The sequence below is a fragment of the Pinus tabuliformis genome, chromosome X (genome assembly GCF_031772625.1).
Source record: "Pinus tabuliformis cultivar Carrire ecotype Pingquan chromosome X, CPIR1, whole genome shotgun sequence".
Lineage (NCBI taxonomy): Eukaryota > Viridiplantae > Streptophyta > Pinopsida > Pinales > Pinaceae > Pinus > Pinus tabuliformis.
Window position 1 is genome coordinate 654,574,767 of NC_142308.1, and position 18,221 is coordinate 654,592,987.

An 18,221-nucleotide genomic window follows, 5' to 3' on the forward strand; every position below is an offset into this window, starting at 1 on the left:
TCCGCTCTATCTCTAGGTACATCAGTTGTTGAGCAGCTTCTCAGCAGTACATGCATCATGGTTTCCAAGAGAGATAGATCAAAGGATACTATAGAGAGCAGCACTGGAGATGTGGTGGAATAGGTGACAATGAACTTGCCTATCTATGTAGACACACAACTGCTCGTAGAGAAGGAATCGAAGATTACATGCCAGGAAATAAAGGACATATTTGTAGGTAGTTTTAAGGAAGATCTAGAAGATCGACAAGTCTATGTTAACATCCACAAGTCACACTTGTACATGGTTGCATGTAGGTACCCTGCCTTCCCATGCACGAATATCATTCACCGGATTGTCTCACATACTGATTCCAAGAAGATGACACTGAGCAGTACCAGTGGAACAAAACTTGCCACCTTCAGGACGGAAAACTACCATTAGATGTATCACTTTCTGTAGCCAGTGAGCTACATGGATGCACTATTCCACAATCCCAAAAACAATGTGAAAACTAGAGACAACATGAAGCATTGGGTAAAAGAGCCATCAAAGTTCAGAGCAACACCCAACCAAGTCTAGAAGATGAAGTCACTCAGGAAGGCTTACCAACTCTTGGTCATCTTTGCATGTCACTTGTATGGTCAAGAGAGCATGGAGACCTTCCGCAAAGTTGGGTGGTTATGTTGGAGCTATTGGCAAATGAAGGAAGGCCATTCAACTGGTCTGACATGTTGGATCTTTAGTTGAAAGTGCATGTGTCTAATGCATGAAATCCATCTAAGGATGAGCAAGCAAGATTCTTTATGTCTGCGTACCTGCTTGATGCAATTTGTGCCCAACAACAGTTCCCTGGCATGGGTTGGACATGGACACCATCAGAGGATGCTGTGAACATCTATTGCAATTTTCTCTTTGAGTGCAACAACTGAGGAGTCATGGCCAGGCTATCTAACCACTTCATCACCTCACTGTATAGGATGATATTTGAACAGGATTCACCTTGCATGTCCGAGGAAGCGATGTAGGCATTGCTTAACATTGTAGATTGGTATGCCTCACTTGGTGGCACCTTCATTTGGATGTTTGGCATGGAGAAGCCAACGCATGAGATGTCGAGATTTTCCACTGACAAGATGGCCATGCAAGTGGTTTCATACCACATCTCCACAGGGTTATCAGCAGGATTGCATAGGAGGAAGAAGGCATCATGGCCTACTCTTCCTTTGTGGATTGGGTTGTATGAGATCCATACCTTGAAGGATGTGGATGTTGAGGCTAAGGACTTGAAGAAGTTTGGGTTCGGGACCAAGAGTTTCAATCCGTATGATCCCCATTGCATATGCAAGAACCATTGTGTGAAGGTGTATTACCCATGTATCCATGGGGCATGTCATTGGCTAGAGGAGGATCCTTGGAGGTATTTCTATAACTCCTCTAGGCTCAATGAACCAGTCAACATAGCTGTAGAATGGAAAGCAGCACTGCAGGTAGCGGCACCATAGGAAGCAACAACAACAGTAGTAGTGAGCACCAAACCAGTGTAATAAAAATGCGAGAGGAAGATTATTGAGAGAAAAGAGTCTAAGTAAAGCTATAAGTTTAGTTAATATCCTCTTGTTGAGAGAGTATCTTTGGAGATAGGGGCACCAACACAAAAGGAGTATAGAACGGAGGAAGGGAGATAAGAAAAGGTTAGAGGATCTAGAGAGGAAGTTGCAGGAAACAAAAAATAAGTTGAAAGTAGAGTAAGACCTTCACAGGAGAGAAAGAGAAGAAAAGAAGAAATTGGAATAGGAGGAAAAGCAATGCACACTGACAGAGAAAATTGTGCCCGTACCAGTTGAGACAGCAAAGCAGTCAACAGTTGAAGAAGAGGGTGAGTAGGTGCAGGTTCGAGAATTCACTCATTAGGTTGAGCAGATGGTTGAGGCAATGAACATCGATACGGAACAAGAGCCACAAGACCAAGACACTGATCTCCTGCCAAGAGAATTCGAGGTCCCACAATAGTCTCTGCCACCTCCAGAATCACAATTGGTCCCGAGCGAGCAAGGAGAGATTATTCTCCTTGATGATGATCCAGGGATAGATGTGCACAATCTGTCATTCAACAAGTGACATCGTAGGATTGTACATGAACGTAGAAGAAACTCCTGAATGATCACACATCACCTACACACATAGAGGAAAGGGTGATTGTATCAGATGTTAGAAGACATCCAGCTACCATGGACGAGGCTTCTCAGGCTTATGCAGAAGCCATGAGTTCAACAGTCAAGTTCTTAATAACAAAGAATGATCGGATGGCGAAGGAATTGCAAGAGGTCAGGTAAAGAACAAAACAATCCACATGATCCGCTATGGCATAAATGAAGAAATCAATACTTGTGGAAATATCAAGTTTGGAGACCAACATGCGGATGTTTTATAGAATATTTGTCATTGTGCATAAAGTGGTTGTCCATCTACACAGTTTTTAGCAGCAGTGCGCAAAGATAGCCCAAACTCTCAAGGACATCCACATGTACAGGAATGGGTAATGAGGTATAAGGGGGCCCAGCTTTACTTGCATAATATGATGAAGCCATAGGAAGAGCTAGACAAAGCATGAATTCAGATGTTGATCCAGAAATATGAGCAGCTCCCTCCACTCATCACCAACATTGAGGCTTCCTATGCATGGTTTTATAGGAGTCTAGATGTCATAGTGAGGACACATATGATCCCTTCCATCAGAATCCTCACTCAAGCCATGAGGAAGAACCAAGTCATGCTGGAGGTCGACGGGTACATAGAGTAGTTGATACATGAGGCCACCAGTGATGACTTGCAGCTGAGCACAAAGAATATGCAGAAGTACATCGGTGGTCCAACCACACTCAAGACAGTGTTGCACATGCTTCAAGATGAGCTGGACAGAGGTTTCAGAACCATATACCTGGAATCCATGGAGGTGATAGTCCTCTTCGATAAAGACATCACCAAACAGTATGAGGACACGATAACACAGTACCAAGCTTTGTATCAGTTCGTCATCGAAGACCACTGTGAGGAGGTTACTAAGTTTGTCTTTCCCCAAGACCCTGAGTGATGTTGTTTATCTTGTTAGGCTGATTCAAGCCTATTTTTGTCCCAAACAGGTATATGTGGAAATTGTATTATTGTAAATATGTTGTAAGTGAAATTCCAAGTGTCATTAGTGGAATGTGAATAGTCACTATGTAATGTGAAGACTCATGAGGGTAGTCCAAGAGTTAAAGGGGAATGTCAAGGGTCACCCCACCCTTTGCTATATATAGAACCTCATAACTCATAGTACAAGATTTTGGAAGGCTTGGAGAGTATTGTGATGAGCCTTGGCTTCTGCACAGCATAGATCGAGTACATCCCTTTGGAGGAGCAGGTGTTGTTGACTGTAATGTTCCACTATTGGGGCTAGTGGTTGTCAATGATGTATGTATGGATGGAACTTTCACTTAATATAACTGAGCCAACACGTTTTCATGCATATGTTTTTATTGTAGTTCGATTATTCTGGTTACTTTAGCAATTTATGTTATTTCACTTACGCATTTGTATATGAACTATATTTTATACGATTGTATGAATCTTATTGAAGATGTGTTTTTGTATTAACCCATCACTTTGGATTTTGGACTATTCTGCTTCTAGCCTGTGGTGTCATTCAGCTTATGTGTTCCTTTCATGCTGTGTACTATTACAGGCTTCTAAGGGACACACTTTCCTTCCCCTTTGTGTGTTAGAACCCCCATGCATCTCACTTGACTTGATGCAAGGTCACACACTTGCTTCCAAAAAAGTTACCTTACTTACCTCTACGCGCTACCGTAGTCAAGGCACTACTATACTACCCACTACTAGGACTCCTACTCCAAACGGTTTGTTGAGCCCTAGTACTGTAACAAGAATGCTGCGACTCCCAAGACTACCAGCTTTACTTTATCAACTTGGTGTTTCGTACAAACTTAGAGGTGACAGTGCTATATACACAACAAATGCATCATTTTACTCATGTCACTTCTCAACTACGACACTTGACCATTATGGTTCTAGACCATTCCTCTATTGAACTAAAAGGAGTCTAACTATTGAAAGCCGAATTTAAAGGCTAGTTCTAGTGTAGAGAAAGTAAATGCTTGTTAATTCGGGAAATGAAAGTTTCCAACTTGTAAATGTCATGAAATGACATAAATCATCTAGCTATGAAATGACACAAATCAATTGCAAAAAGGAAACTATGTTAATCTTTCACTTGATCATCTAGCTACCAAGTTTGCTTAAAAATATAAGGTTATTATATCATTTCATAATTCAAACATGCATGCATTAACTATCTCATTCACACTTGTAGAATAGATAAAAGTTCTAATTGCCAAATGCAGAAATATAAAAGCTAATGCTATATGATTATGCAGGAGGGAAAGGAGTGAAAGGACTAGTCTAGGTGGCATTTTTGGTCATGGAGTCCAAGCTGAGGGTTAGCCTACTCCTACACTAGGCTATGCTATCATTTTAGGTCAAAATAGGCTCAAAATTGGATGCTACGAGTTTGCTACAGGAAACTTCTACAGGATGTCTTGAACTGCTACATGATGCCCTTAACTACTATAGGAAGTTGGCTAAGAGTTTTTTGAGGGTAATAATGGTGAGATGAAGTGTTGGAAGGGTGTATGGCAGTTATGAAAGGTGTAGGGAAGGTGAAAAACACCCAAGGCCAAGCCCAACACTCCAAGAAGGCTATATTTGCTAAATAAAACTTGATCACGGTGGCTGGATAACAAAGGTTCAGAATATGGGCTGGCATGCATCAACAGAAGGTGGAGAAAGCCTAGATGGAGTTGGTAGGAGGAATCCTTGCCTACAGATCAACAACCCTGCGATAAAACATGATTCTCTTTTCATTTAAAAATCATTACATGTCAATGCGGAAAAGATGAGTTAATTTTGGAAAATATGTTCTGACTATTGCTAAGAACTAGATATATGAAATGGACTACTTCCTAAGATACAACAATCTTAAGAAGCAGAATAACAACTATAGATATTTCCAAGAAATCGTAAACAATTATTTAACTAAGACTGAAACTTAATGAACAAAAGACAAAATTTGTTTTTGTACTGTGTGAGTGGGGTCCTTTATTCATGATCCCATGAGGGAGATGAGATAGGGTCATTGACACAATATTTTTGATGTATTTTCCTTCAATGGACTAAAACACTAATCTACTCTTCAAGCTAATGGAAGCATGGATAAGCGAAAACTTAATCAACTTTCTAAGCTAAAAAGAAACATAAATAAACTTTAGCGGTCAACCAACATTCTAAGCTAAGAATACAGATAAAAGAGAGGAACTTTTGCTGCTTGGGTTGGGCCCTAACCCAAGAGCTGCAGCCCTCTGAGTCAACTCAGTGCTGGATCAAAATTAAATTTCTCGTTATCAATTAAAAAGTGTCAAATACATCATAACAATAATAGTCGAATGAGCTTAAGCTCAATGGCCTCTTGGCTACAATAAAACTTTGAATCCTAATGATTCCCCTAGCTTCCTTATTTATACAAAATTGGAGCTACCAATAAATCCCTAGAAAATATGGATACTTGGATCCCTAACTCGACTATAGGTGGGTCTAACTCTTCCTTGTCTTTAACTAGCTTGGCTGGCAATGAACTTGGCCTACTTGGCTACTAGTGAACTCAAGATGATGAGATAGAGTGGGAGATATTCGACTAATTTGAGTAGTTAAGAAGGGAGACCACCTCCTAGAATATATCTTTCTTGTCTACTCCGAGTTCCTGCACCCAAATCAACTCAAACTTCAATTCCTGCATTCAACACACATTAGGACACATTACATAGTAACACATATTTACTCCTCACATTAAGCATAATATAACAAAAATTGTGGATAAATGTGAGAAAAGACAATTTAATAAGATGGAGAATGACATTGTGACCCTTATAGTTTACCTATTGATGAGCCTCATCATCACTCCCCGACTGAAATTGTTTCTCATCCTCTGAGCAACCTAGTCATCTATATCCATGTCCTTCATGGCCCTGGTGGCCTCTCTAACATCCCAAGCTTCTGTATGATCTAGGAATATTTTTTTATGGATGCGTTATTAGATTACATATAACAGAGCAATTAAAAACCATGGAACACAAGAATATAAACGAATATAAAAGAACCATAATCACGCATGAGATCAAGACACCGATATTTGATTACAAAGTTCATCCAATTTAGGCTACATCTCCGGGCCCTGCTCAATAGTGGGGAGGCCTTCATTCATTAAATGGCATGAAAAGAGAAGAAGTACAAGTATATTTTACATAAACACCCTTATACCTCCAATATGGAAGATAGATGACAAATGGATAGGCCAACTCTAGAAACAGATAGCACGACTGAATTCCTAGAGAACAATTGTGCATAATCACCTATCCAAATTCCTAATTCCGATAAAATGGCTTTCTGCACCTTCTCAGAACCTTCTAATTTCTGAGGTAAGGTTCCGGCCACCTGCCAGGAGTAGGTGTCACTGCTCTTCTCTGTAAATCTATGCTACTCTCTGCTGCTCTCCCCTCTCTCGCTATGCGGATAACCCAATTTATATTTTGGTGGGAAAATTGCTTCACAAATCGGGCAATTACTAAATAACAAGTTTAGCAGGTTGTTTCAACAATCGACATATTAGTTCGAAGACAACTCGTGGTTTTTTTGCATTCTTAGAAAATCCACCGGAAAATAGTTCCTATAGACCATTTCTGCTTAACTTCTTAACCACACATATATCCTTAACCCAATGGTTTTAACACAAAGAATTGGTGCTTTAAACCGATGGATAGACCTGTATCCTTGGCAATAAGTATTCTGCAATAAAGGCAGATCCCAGGGGCTATCAACTGCAATACATAATCTATTGGATTTAATAGAACATCGCAAATCGCAATCGGTCGGAGCCAGGGGTAATACTATATATGAGGGACTCTACACCCAGCGATGTGCGATAAAACATGGACCTGACGAAACTTGATAACTGAAACCCATAATTTTTTCGATCCGAGAAAAGACTTCATAAATCGCAATCAGCCACAGTTCACACATTGGTGCACAGACCCTGTACCTGAGCGATCAACGATCAATGAGAAAGGCGAACACGACATAACTATTAAACTCTAGTGTATAACTATGTCGCATCTGCAGGTCTTTTGGTGTATCAAAATCAGTGAGGCTGAGGGTGATTCTCCATAATGGGTCGCTGCGTAGTGCGAACTACGATATGTAAACTGACAGACCCCATGGGTTTTTAAAACCACACCTTATAATTGTATCACATACGGGAAATCACCATATCACAATCCGCGAACCCGGGGGGTGTTACTGTTATCAAAGTGCTACGTTGTGCGATATGAGATTGTGATATTTCAATCGCAACCCGGACTATTAGGGGCCGATTCTGGAAAATGTTGTCCCTTTGCGATGTGTTATATGTGATCATTGCATCGCACCCTTTCCAGCTTGGGGCCAATTTTTAACCATCGACCTGCCTCTCATCTACGATTGCGATATCACAATTACAACTCGGTACGTTGGGGGACATTCTTTAACCGTGGACCTCTACCTTTTTTTGATCATCAAACTGCGGGGCCAATGACGGCCTGCCACTTGGCGCTTCCCCATTTGCTGAAGAATCTTTCCATGTCATTTTTTCTGCCATCTGTCCAAATCAAACTTGTACTTTGAGTTGCTCTAACTTCTTCGTATGAGCTTGGATTCGAGTGTCATTCGCACCATTGGAATCTAGATGATGAGAAATTTGATCTGAAGCTAATTTTATCAATATTCTGCCACTTTGATTTTTGAGCCTTTTTTACCATTCCACTCGTATTTTTAGAGATCCACTTGGATCAATCCTCCTGGATCTTCCTAGATCAATCCTCTTGGATCCTCCTGGATCAATCCTCGCCACTAAGAGAAGCTTTTAGTCCTCCAAAAGAATTAAATAATATGCAACTTCGTTGTACATTGTCTGCACCACAACTATCCTAACAACTCATCCTTCCTTCTCCTTCACCTTTTTCATTTGGAGCCATAAGCGATGAGTTGACACCTGCATCCCCTACAAACCTGTAGTACAATATCTTGCAAATTACATGTTTCACTATATGACCAAAAATGAGCCAAGCATCCCATACTTTCCATGAGTTTGTAAAACATACTCTTTGGTCAAGTTTACATAAAAATGGAAACAATACCCCAGCTATCAATACAAGTCCAAACATCATTGTTTCTGCAACAAGTGATGGAAAACACATCATCACTGCAACGCACGATTTAAAAAAATAAGGCCAAACACTATTGTTGCTTCAACAAGTAATGGAAACACATAATCACTTTCATAGTTTAAAATGAAACACAAAATAAGGCCATGACATTCTACCACACCTAGAAGAACCATATCTCACTTATCAAAGTGACTGGGTCGTCTCCTTGTGGCGCATTCGTTGGTCGAACAATTGCTTCACCTAGTTCATGCATGGATGCTTTTTCCTTGCGATGTTGCTCTTGATGAATCCTCCAACACATCGCTTTTTGATGACCACCTCTTTCACAATGAATACAATAAGCCTTCTTCCTCTAGATCTGCTTTACCTTCTTCTTTTCCTGCTATTGAGAGGGTCTTTCATGCCTCATCCTTTTTCGTTCTTCTATTCTCCTCCAACTCTCAACAAACACATGGTTATGCAATCCAAAAAAACTGCAAGTTCTTCTATGCCATGATTTTCGTTCATTATTAACAATACGGTTGTAATCAAAATACACATTATAATAGCGAGAATGGTTATACCTTTCTTGTTGGTCTCTGGTATGATCATGGGAATGAGAGCTTGCCTCAACTCTTTCTCTACAATGCATACTGCCATAGGTTGATGGTGACATGTTCCCATCATCCTCGTTCCTCGATAGTTTCAACAATGTTGTGGAAGCTTCTAACATCTTTGAGCACTATCCTTCAGTGCACACCAACCTTGTGAATTGAGGTCTTTTCTCAACCTCCAATGGTTGAGTTATGCCTTGGCCATTAACACCAAGTATTTCTTCATCCTTGTACCTCATCTTGGTAAGGAGTCTCATGTTTTTCCTTGTAATGTGTATCTCCACATTTCCAATAGAAATTATACTATGTGAAGATGAAACTGAAGAGAAATCCACATCTTTTACCTCCACTATCGATTTGGAAAGAACTGGTGAAGGCTTCTCATCATCTGTCATTGATGGTTCGCTAGCTGTTTTGGCACATTCCCCAACCTCCTTCCTAATGTATCCAAGTCCTATATGTCGAGGTAATTCCTCTAATTGGATGGCAATAAGGATGCCCTAGACATTAATGCTGAGGCCCTTTCCTTGATACCCCATTCTCTCTAATAGTTTGGACCTGATTTCTGTAGTATGGTTTTCAAAAATGGTGAAATCATCATCGAGAACAATACAAGAAGATGAAGAATTTCTTTTTACCTCACAGGGGTCACACTGCATCTTTTCCAAGGCCTGGTCCTTAGCTTGTAGCTGGTGTAGCAACCTCTATTTCTCCTCTTTCTCTTCCTGTAGAAGCCTCCTTAATTCAGCAAGCTCTGCTTGAAGACTCTGTTCATTGTGCTTCAATTCTTCCAGGGCCTCATCTATGGCTCACAACTGAAGCTGCAATTGTTGCTTCTCCTCCTTCTCTTCTCGCAATAGCCTTATTAATTCAATGTTCTCTTCTTGAAGTCTCTGATTAATCTCCTCATTCGAGGAAAGCAATGAATAAGATGCATAAGCACTGGAAGATGTGGATGATGCATCACTCTCCAATCTCTTTGTATCCTCCTCTCTTCTCTTCTCATACATGCCATACATGATGTTCACCATTTTGGAAATTCGCGGGAAGGTCTCGTGCATTTCTTTATCATTCTCCATGGCTGCACACTCGGTCATTCAAGCTCACAATTATTAACAACAAAAAGATTGCTTCTCTTCCCAACGAGCTTCAACGTTTGCCATGTCTCCTCTTCGTGATGCATATCCTTTGAGGCTTATTTCTGGTTAGCATACTCATGCAATTCAAATCGACTAAGCCTTTCTCTGATACCACTTGATCTAAGAACTTTTTATATGGATGCATTATTCAATTACATATAACAGAGCATTTAGAAACCATGGAATATAAGCATATAAAACGAAGATAAAAGAGCCATAATGACGCATGAGATCAAGACATCGACATTTGATTACGGAGTTCATCCAATTTGGACTACATCTTGGGCCCTGCTCAATAGTGGGGAGGCCTTCATTCATTAAATGGCATGAAAAGAGAAGAAGTACAAGCATATTTTACATAAACACCCTTATACCTCCAATCTGGAAGATAGATGACAAATGGAGAGCCCAGCTCTAGAAACAACCAACACCACTAACTTCCTGGAAAAAAATCATGTAGAATCACCTATCTAAATGTCCAATTCTGATAAAAGGGCTTTCTGCACATTCTCGGAACCTTCTGATTTATGAGGTAAGGTTCCGGCCGCCTGCCAGGAGCAGGTGTTGCTGCTTTGCTCTGTAAATCTATGCTGCTCTCCCCTTTCTTGTTGTGCAGGTGCCTCTCTGATGTCCAAGCTACTACTACTAGTGGGAAGCCTTCTTGAGGATGATGTGTCCCTTCTTGGTTGCAGACAAGGCTCCATCATGCTTTCTGGTGGTGGAAAAAAATATCAGTGACTTTTGTTGTGACTACACAGGCTACTGCAGGAGGAGTTTTCTTCCTATAGAAGTATTTTTATCCTCCCTTGAAATCCCCAGTTTGCATGCTGGTGTTGAGGGACACGATGAAAATCCATGAGGACAGGGTTAGATTCATGAGGAAGTAGTGCAAACATTGGATAAATAGAAAACAATCGCTTTTGTATTTTTTTAGAGGTAGGAACAATTGGAAAATTTGAGTAAGTTTTCATGAAATGGAGTGGATGGGTGATGGATGGATGATGAGTAAATCATTGGAGGAACCTTTTTATATTTTCCTAGAGGCATCATGGTCCTTTTGGATGTTCTCCTCATTAGATCCCCCTCCTATAGCCTCACAGGCTCCTCCTATAGGTATCAACAGTGGCAACCAAGGTATTCCTAAGATGAGAGGATAGCCATTAAACATGGTTTGGGCTAGAGAACCAGTAACTCAATAGGATACTCCCAAGAGTCAATGTAGACTATAAAATCTTCAACAATTCCCGTAGGATATACTATGGATCTGTCTGCAATCTGCAACATTATGTGGTCTTCTTCAAAGCCCCTTGGAGATTTATATTTAGCATGGTTTCCTTAGTTATCACATTGATTGCAGCCCCAAGATCAATCAAGGTATAGGGATTACAATTCCATCAATGTGCACATCCACTACTGAGCTTCCAGGTTCTAGATATTTAGGGAAGATCAATCAAATTGGATACTTTCCCAACAAAATTTATGGTGGGGGTATCTCTTTTTCTTCTGCCAGGATTTTTGAAACATTTTCCCTTGATAAACTTATTATAGATGGGAACATCTTTAATGGCCTATAGAATGGGTATCTTAACACACAAATTCTTTAATTATCCTAAAAGTTCAACCTCTTCTGGGGTATGCTAGCTAGGGTGGATCACCCTCTCAGGAAATGGAGGTGGATTGACTTGAGGAGCAATATTGTCCTTCTCTTCTTCAAGCTCTTCAGGTGGAGAAGGTGGGTGATTATCTAGGAGCACTCTCCTAGCCGAAGGTTGATCTTCTGGATTTCCATAGCATAAGAAGGATAAGATGTCTCTCCACTGTAGACCTGTTGTGCTTGCTTGTTGTTCAAGTTTGGATTGGTTTGAGCGGGCATTTGAGGTTGCTTAGGTGGAGTAGGATGACTGAGTTGTGGTTGAGGTTGGGGTGGAGGTAGTAAAGCAGGAGGATGGTTGAATTGAGGCCTCCAACCTTGTGATGGGTTTCCCCATTGATAATATTGGGGTTGATATGGCTAAAAAGGATGGTTGGCAGGTTGAGGAGGATATGAAGGAGAATAATGCCAAGAAGGGGGTGTGGACGATGATGGATGAGTGGAAGAGTACCAAGGTTGCAAAGGTGCATTCTGATTTGGATTGTAATAATATTAATGTGTACCTTGCATGCCTTGTTGATATGGTTGAGGTCCTTGAGGTATTCTTTAATTAATGAAGAAAAGTTTCTTTGACCCACCTTCTACCCCTTGGTATACATGTTTTATTCCTGGAAAAGAGGGGAATTTGTCTGTTGCATGATTTTATTCATATACTAGACAAACTTCTATGAAATTCAATGGCATTAATTCCTAGGATGTTTTCTGGTGCATCTAGGGTAGAAAATAACTAGTGCCCTCTCTACTTCCTCCTGCTTTATTTTGATTTTCATGGTATCCATTTGTAATGAAAATGTATGCAACATTTCTCTTTTGAAATCCTCCAACATGTTCCCTATCTCATTCTTGATGGATGTTACGGAGGGAGAGGAACTGACCAAGCCTTGACTAGCCTTATCCATCTTCCTATAATCCCTAGAGTGATTATTGAATTCAAATTTGATGCCATCATAGGATAATTGATAGATATCGCCTCCAGACATTCATAGAAGAACAAGCTTGAGTGACTCAGGATCAAGGGTACAGTTGGCCTTCCTATAACTGAGTTGAAATCTCTCCTCATAGTCCTCTAGGGATTCATCAGGTCCAAGAGTCATCCTAAAAAGATTTCTTCCTTCGTTTCTTTGCACCTACAATAGTCCATGTTATTTTTATTGAATGATTGTTGCCTTTGGGCCTAGGTAGTGATGCTACCCCCAGGAATACCCATAAACCAAAGCAAGGATGCATCTTTAAGGGTAGAGAGGAATAACTTCAACTTCTACTCATTAGAGGCATAGTAAGAGGTCCTATAAGCAACAATAAATTCAAACATGAAGGTGTCAGTATCCTCAAAGGTTAAGCCATGGAAGTGTGGAAAGGGAGTAGGGATTATATTGTTCATTATAGGGAAAACCTCATTGTCATTTTTTTTAGTCATAGTTCGGGTAGGTAAAGTGGGTTCTTCTTCTTCCCAAATAGGTTGTTCAAAAATTTCAGGTTGCTCACTTAGAGGGTCTTCTAGCTCCCCTGTAGTCAGAGAGGGAAGCTCATAGTCACCGAAGAAGATTGAAGGTTGACCGCTTGAGGATTTGGTGGTTTTTAGTAAAAAAAATACTTGATTATCCCTACTCCTACGAGGCATGACATATTTTCTTATTTTTGTTTTTCACTTTTTCAAAAATTATATGAAAAACAGAAAACAATGCTAAAGCAGAAACAACATCTACATAGACTCCTCCCCGACAACTGCGCCAAAAAGTGGTGAGCCCTGGTATTGTACCAAGAATGTTGAAACTCCCAAGGGTTCCTCAACTCAAATTATCACCCAGGGTTTGTACAAACTTAGAGGTGACAATGCTATATGCATAATAGATTGGATTCCACTCATGCCACCCTTAGTCATGACATTAGATCAAAGTGCTCAGAAACCGTTCCTCCTACTAAACTATAGTGAAATATTACTAGTGAAAGTACAATTGGAAGTTAATTCTAGTTATGAAAGTGGAAATTCCATTTTCTCAACTCGTAGACGCTAATTAATATTTTCATGAAAGGAAAAGGGATAATCTACATGCAGAAATAATTCTATTTTATCTTGCATAATTCATCAAACTAGAAACATGATTGCATGTATCATCTACCTATTTCACACTTGCTTGAAAATTAGAAACCTAACTTGCATCATACTTGTGATTAAAAAAACTAATTCTACTCTATTTTACAGTGAGGAAAAGGAATGGTTGGAGTGGCCTAGGAGCTTCCCCTGATTATCAAATCACAACTTGGGGTCATTATTAATCTTCACTAAGTTACATTTGAGGTGGGGATCAAAACTAGTGAAGAAAATTGGTGCTACAGGTGTTGCTACAGGAGGGCTTGTATTGATGTAGGAGGGTCTGTAATTATATAGGAGGGGCTTCGAGAGGATTTTTAGGGTGAAATTGATGTCTTGAGGGTATGGAGAGGTGGATGTAGGTTAGAGAGAATGAAGGAAGTTTGGGTTGAGCCCCCTAGCCAAGCCCAGGACCTCTCAGAGGTATGTCTTGCACTAGGATGAATGTTCATAGTGTCCTAAGTTTACTAGGAAAAGTGACCATGGAAACAAAGTTTTGGGACTGAATTGAGTGGTGGAAAGAGAAGATGGAGGAGTCCAATATGGAAGTGGAAGAGGCTCCCTCCCCTGCATATCAACACAACCCTACAACTCGCCACATGTGTACATCCAGTGATAATTAACAAAGTGCTATAACCTATGATGTGTTATCACTCCAAAATTTCTCTAGAAGTTACTAAAGAAATAAATGTTCAGAGGTAACCACAAACCTACTTTGGAGATTATGATCTAGCCTTCCTAATTCTCAGAGAGGGCTCTCTCTTTATGATTTAACTTTGTTTTAATTAATTTATTTTAGGCTAGTTATTGTTACAATTAGGTTTTGATTTGAATTTGGGTTGTGGGATCACTTACTTAGATGAACAGAGGGTTGGTTTTACCAATGGGCTCTGGGGTCAAATGCCAGACAAACGGGACTGGATCAAGTTCTAAACACAGTGTCTACAGGGCAAGATAGAGGAGTTACTACAAATCTCAAAGGCTAGATGGTGAAATGGTTTCCAATTGGATCCAGGGATCAATTAAGGGTTCCTTAGGCTTGATTATGAAGAGAAATGAAAGAGGTCAACCGGGATGGGAGAGCAATTAAGGGTTCTCACATCCGAATATCAGAGGAAAACATATAAATGATTAACTGTGCAAAATAGAGTGTACTTAAACAAATTCTGAGTTAAATTTCTAGTTAATTCATTCAGATAACATTTAAGTTTATGAAACACATAAGAAAGTAACAAAGTCAGACAAAGAAGATACTTCATTGCAATACCTCATCTCATGAATCCTGTAATGCAATCTTTTTATTACTTGCTCCAGTCTGTTGACTTGAAAATTGATACAATAACCCTTAGGTTTAAGATCAAAATAACTATACAAAAGTATAGCAATCCACACTCAATACTTTGAGTTATCAAGTATTTATACAAAAAGAATTTACAAAATATCCCAAACTGTCCTGGGAACTAATCTAGGAGAAAGAAATATCTTCATGCAAGAAGATAGAGACAGCTATTGAACTGTTGCTTGTTGTCCCTATTATTTAGGTTCTGCTGGCTTTGATCTTTTGCCTTTTAATCTACTTTGTTGTTTGGTCTTCACGCAGAGTGTTGTATTTACTTTGACCTAGCTGACCTGTCAATATCCTTTTACTGTGCCCTTTTACTTTTACTGTACATTTTACATTTTTAATGTGTATTTCTACAGTAAATCATTTAGTTTTTCCCATGTCTCAGCATCTGGTAATTGGATATTGAGCATCTTCTTGTAGATCTCATCTGCCTCTGTATACTTGGAAAAAGTAGGCTTATTGACAAAAAGGTGTTTTACCTCATGCTGGAGGTAAAACAAATTCTCAAAAGTTTGATACAATACTTTTGTTGTAGGTATACCCTTCATGGATGAAGTATTCACCTGATCTCTAGCCACTTCTCTGATCTTTTTATTATAGTCCTCCTATGTATAACCAAGGGATTTGGTAAACCCTTTTGCATCAAAATTTCAAACTTCACCATGAATCTGTCAATGGCCAATTGCATGGTTTGGCACTTATCCTCTAGGTTCAACATCAAATTCCTCTAGGTGAGGAACCTTTTAACATCCAAAATTGTACCTATTCTGTCAGGTATCTCTAATTCTTACAGCTCATGCCTGTTCTTGGAGTAGAGGAAGTGAATGATCCTTGCAACTTCCTCTGGCATGTCTCCAAGTTCTGCTTTGACTCTTTGAATGGCTTTTGTAGCCTACCTTATTAAATCACTTTGTTCAAAAATAACTTGGATGGATGGCCAATTATCATTGATAGAGTCAATGATATTAGCCCACAGTTGCTCCTTAGCGTAATCTAAAGGTTCATTCAATGTTAGTTCCTTATCTAGGCTTTTGATTCGTTCATTCATCCTTGTATACTTATGTTGTTCTTCTTTGTGCGTGATTTGGGCAAGTTTGTAATCTGTTTCCAAGATGGTCACTTTTTCCTTAAGCCTGTTCATCTCAGTGGTCTGAATGGAAATTTCTTCCATTGCATTGACCAATCTGTTTGCTTCATCACATGTAGACCCTGCTGTTGATGTAGTTGGTGTAGGTGCTAGCAGTGTTGTGGCCATTGGAGCTACGGGAGCCAAGGATGTTGCCAAAGTAGGAGGTACAATAGTGGTAACTATTGGGATGACAATTGTAGGGGCATCATCAAGACTAGCTTGTTTTAGTTGAATCAAACTATCCAGTTCTTTCTCCATCTCCTTTAACTGACCATTTAGTTGCAACACTAGGTTCATCATCTCTTCATGATTGGTTTGGCTCTCTAGGACCTCCTTTGTTTATGGGTGTTGTAAATGAGGCAACTTAAGTTGTTTCTTGAGGGATTCTATATCCTCATTCTTCTTTTTGACCAATTTCTCAATAGCCTTAATGTCACTTGGATCATGGCCCAATTCAATGACCAAGTCCTCCAATGACTTGATCCTATTGTCTTTGGCCTGTGAAGAGGCCTTCCCCAATTTATATTGGGCTATTATATTATCCAGTGAATCTTGCAGCCTGTGTGCAGCCATGGCCTTTCCTGTAAGGGTGGAGTAAATCATCTCTCCAACTTGCTTGTGGAAACCTATATGGTCAATGGGATGAACATCCCTGGCCAACACCTCAAAATCCGTCCTCTTGTAATCAGATGAGGTCTTTGGTTGCTGAACAGTGGGCTGCAAAAATGAGACTTGCATCTTTCATGCTTTGATGTCAAATGCTGACATCAACCTGCTCTGGTTGGTTGGTGTATTTTTGAAGTATCGGGTGTATGTCTCTGCCTTAAACTTCTCATTCCTCATCTTTATCTCCTTGTACCTGTCTTTGATGTCCTTTTCTCTGTCAGATGGCTTGACAAAGGAAGAAAACTCAACACTTTGTTGTCTCTGAATCATTTGAGTGTTGGAGGTTGATGGCTGTTGTATTTCACCTGAAGCAGTTGTGTCTTTGCTTCTATGCCCCATTGTTTCAATGTCAGTTATTTCCACTAATTCAATGTTCTCCTCCTTTTCAGACACATGATTCAATATGGGCCTTTTTCTGAGTTCAAACAGCTCATCTGTAGTCTCCATGGTAGAACTGGATGGCTCTTCCCTATTCCTCTTTGGATTCTTCTCCTCATTGGCTGGGGTCTGTAATATAGGAGGAATATTCATTGGTTCCCCTAGTTATGGAACCTACAGGAAAGAACTCTGGCCAATTTTCTTTTCTAGATCAATGAGTTTGTTTTCAACATCCACAACTATGTTATCCATATCAATCAATGTGTTTTCCAACCACTCAGATTGGTTGGCAAACTGTTCATTATCAGGTCTTGGATGGTGGATGAAAGGTCCCAATTTGACCTTAATTCTCAATTTGTTTATGACCCCATGACGGTCATACTGCCACATGAAGTTGTTTCTAAATTTCATCTGTTGTAGTATCTTGTCAGCCTCTGGTCCAACCTCTTTGTTATTGCAAATGAATGGGCCCAATTGGTTTTTCATTTTAAACTAGGTCTTCTTCCTAGCAGATAGGAAGTGGACCTCATTAGAGTTGATGATTTGTCTGAAATACTCAAGTGCAAATATCCTCATAGGGAGGTATTTGGGAAGCTTATAAGGGGCTAGTTGGCATCCATAAACCCTGATCTCAGTGTGGTTATAGTATAGGTACTAGTCTCCCACCTTGTTGTTCTTAGCCAACTATAGCACCCTCTTGATTTCTTGGTTGATTCTAGGTTGAATGTTACTGGTCAGCATGTTCATGACTGGGTAGACAAATGAATCCATGAAGTCTTTGTAGGTAAATGCTGTGGAGTATTTCTAGATCAAGGGTGTCTAGTAGAATACTGATCTCTATTTTCCCTTGGTATCCAGCTTCTGGATGCTTATAGGGAACTTATCTGCTTTGTAATATAAAAACATGTGAAACAACACCGAAGAGTACTTGAAA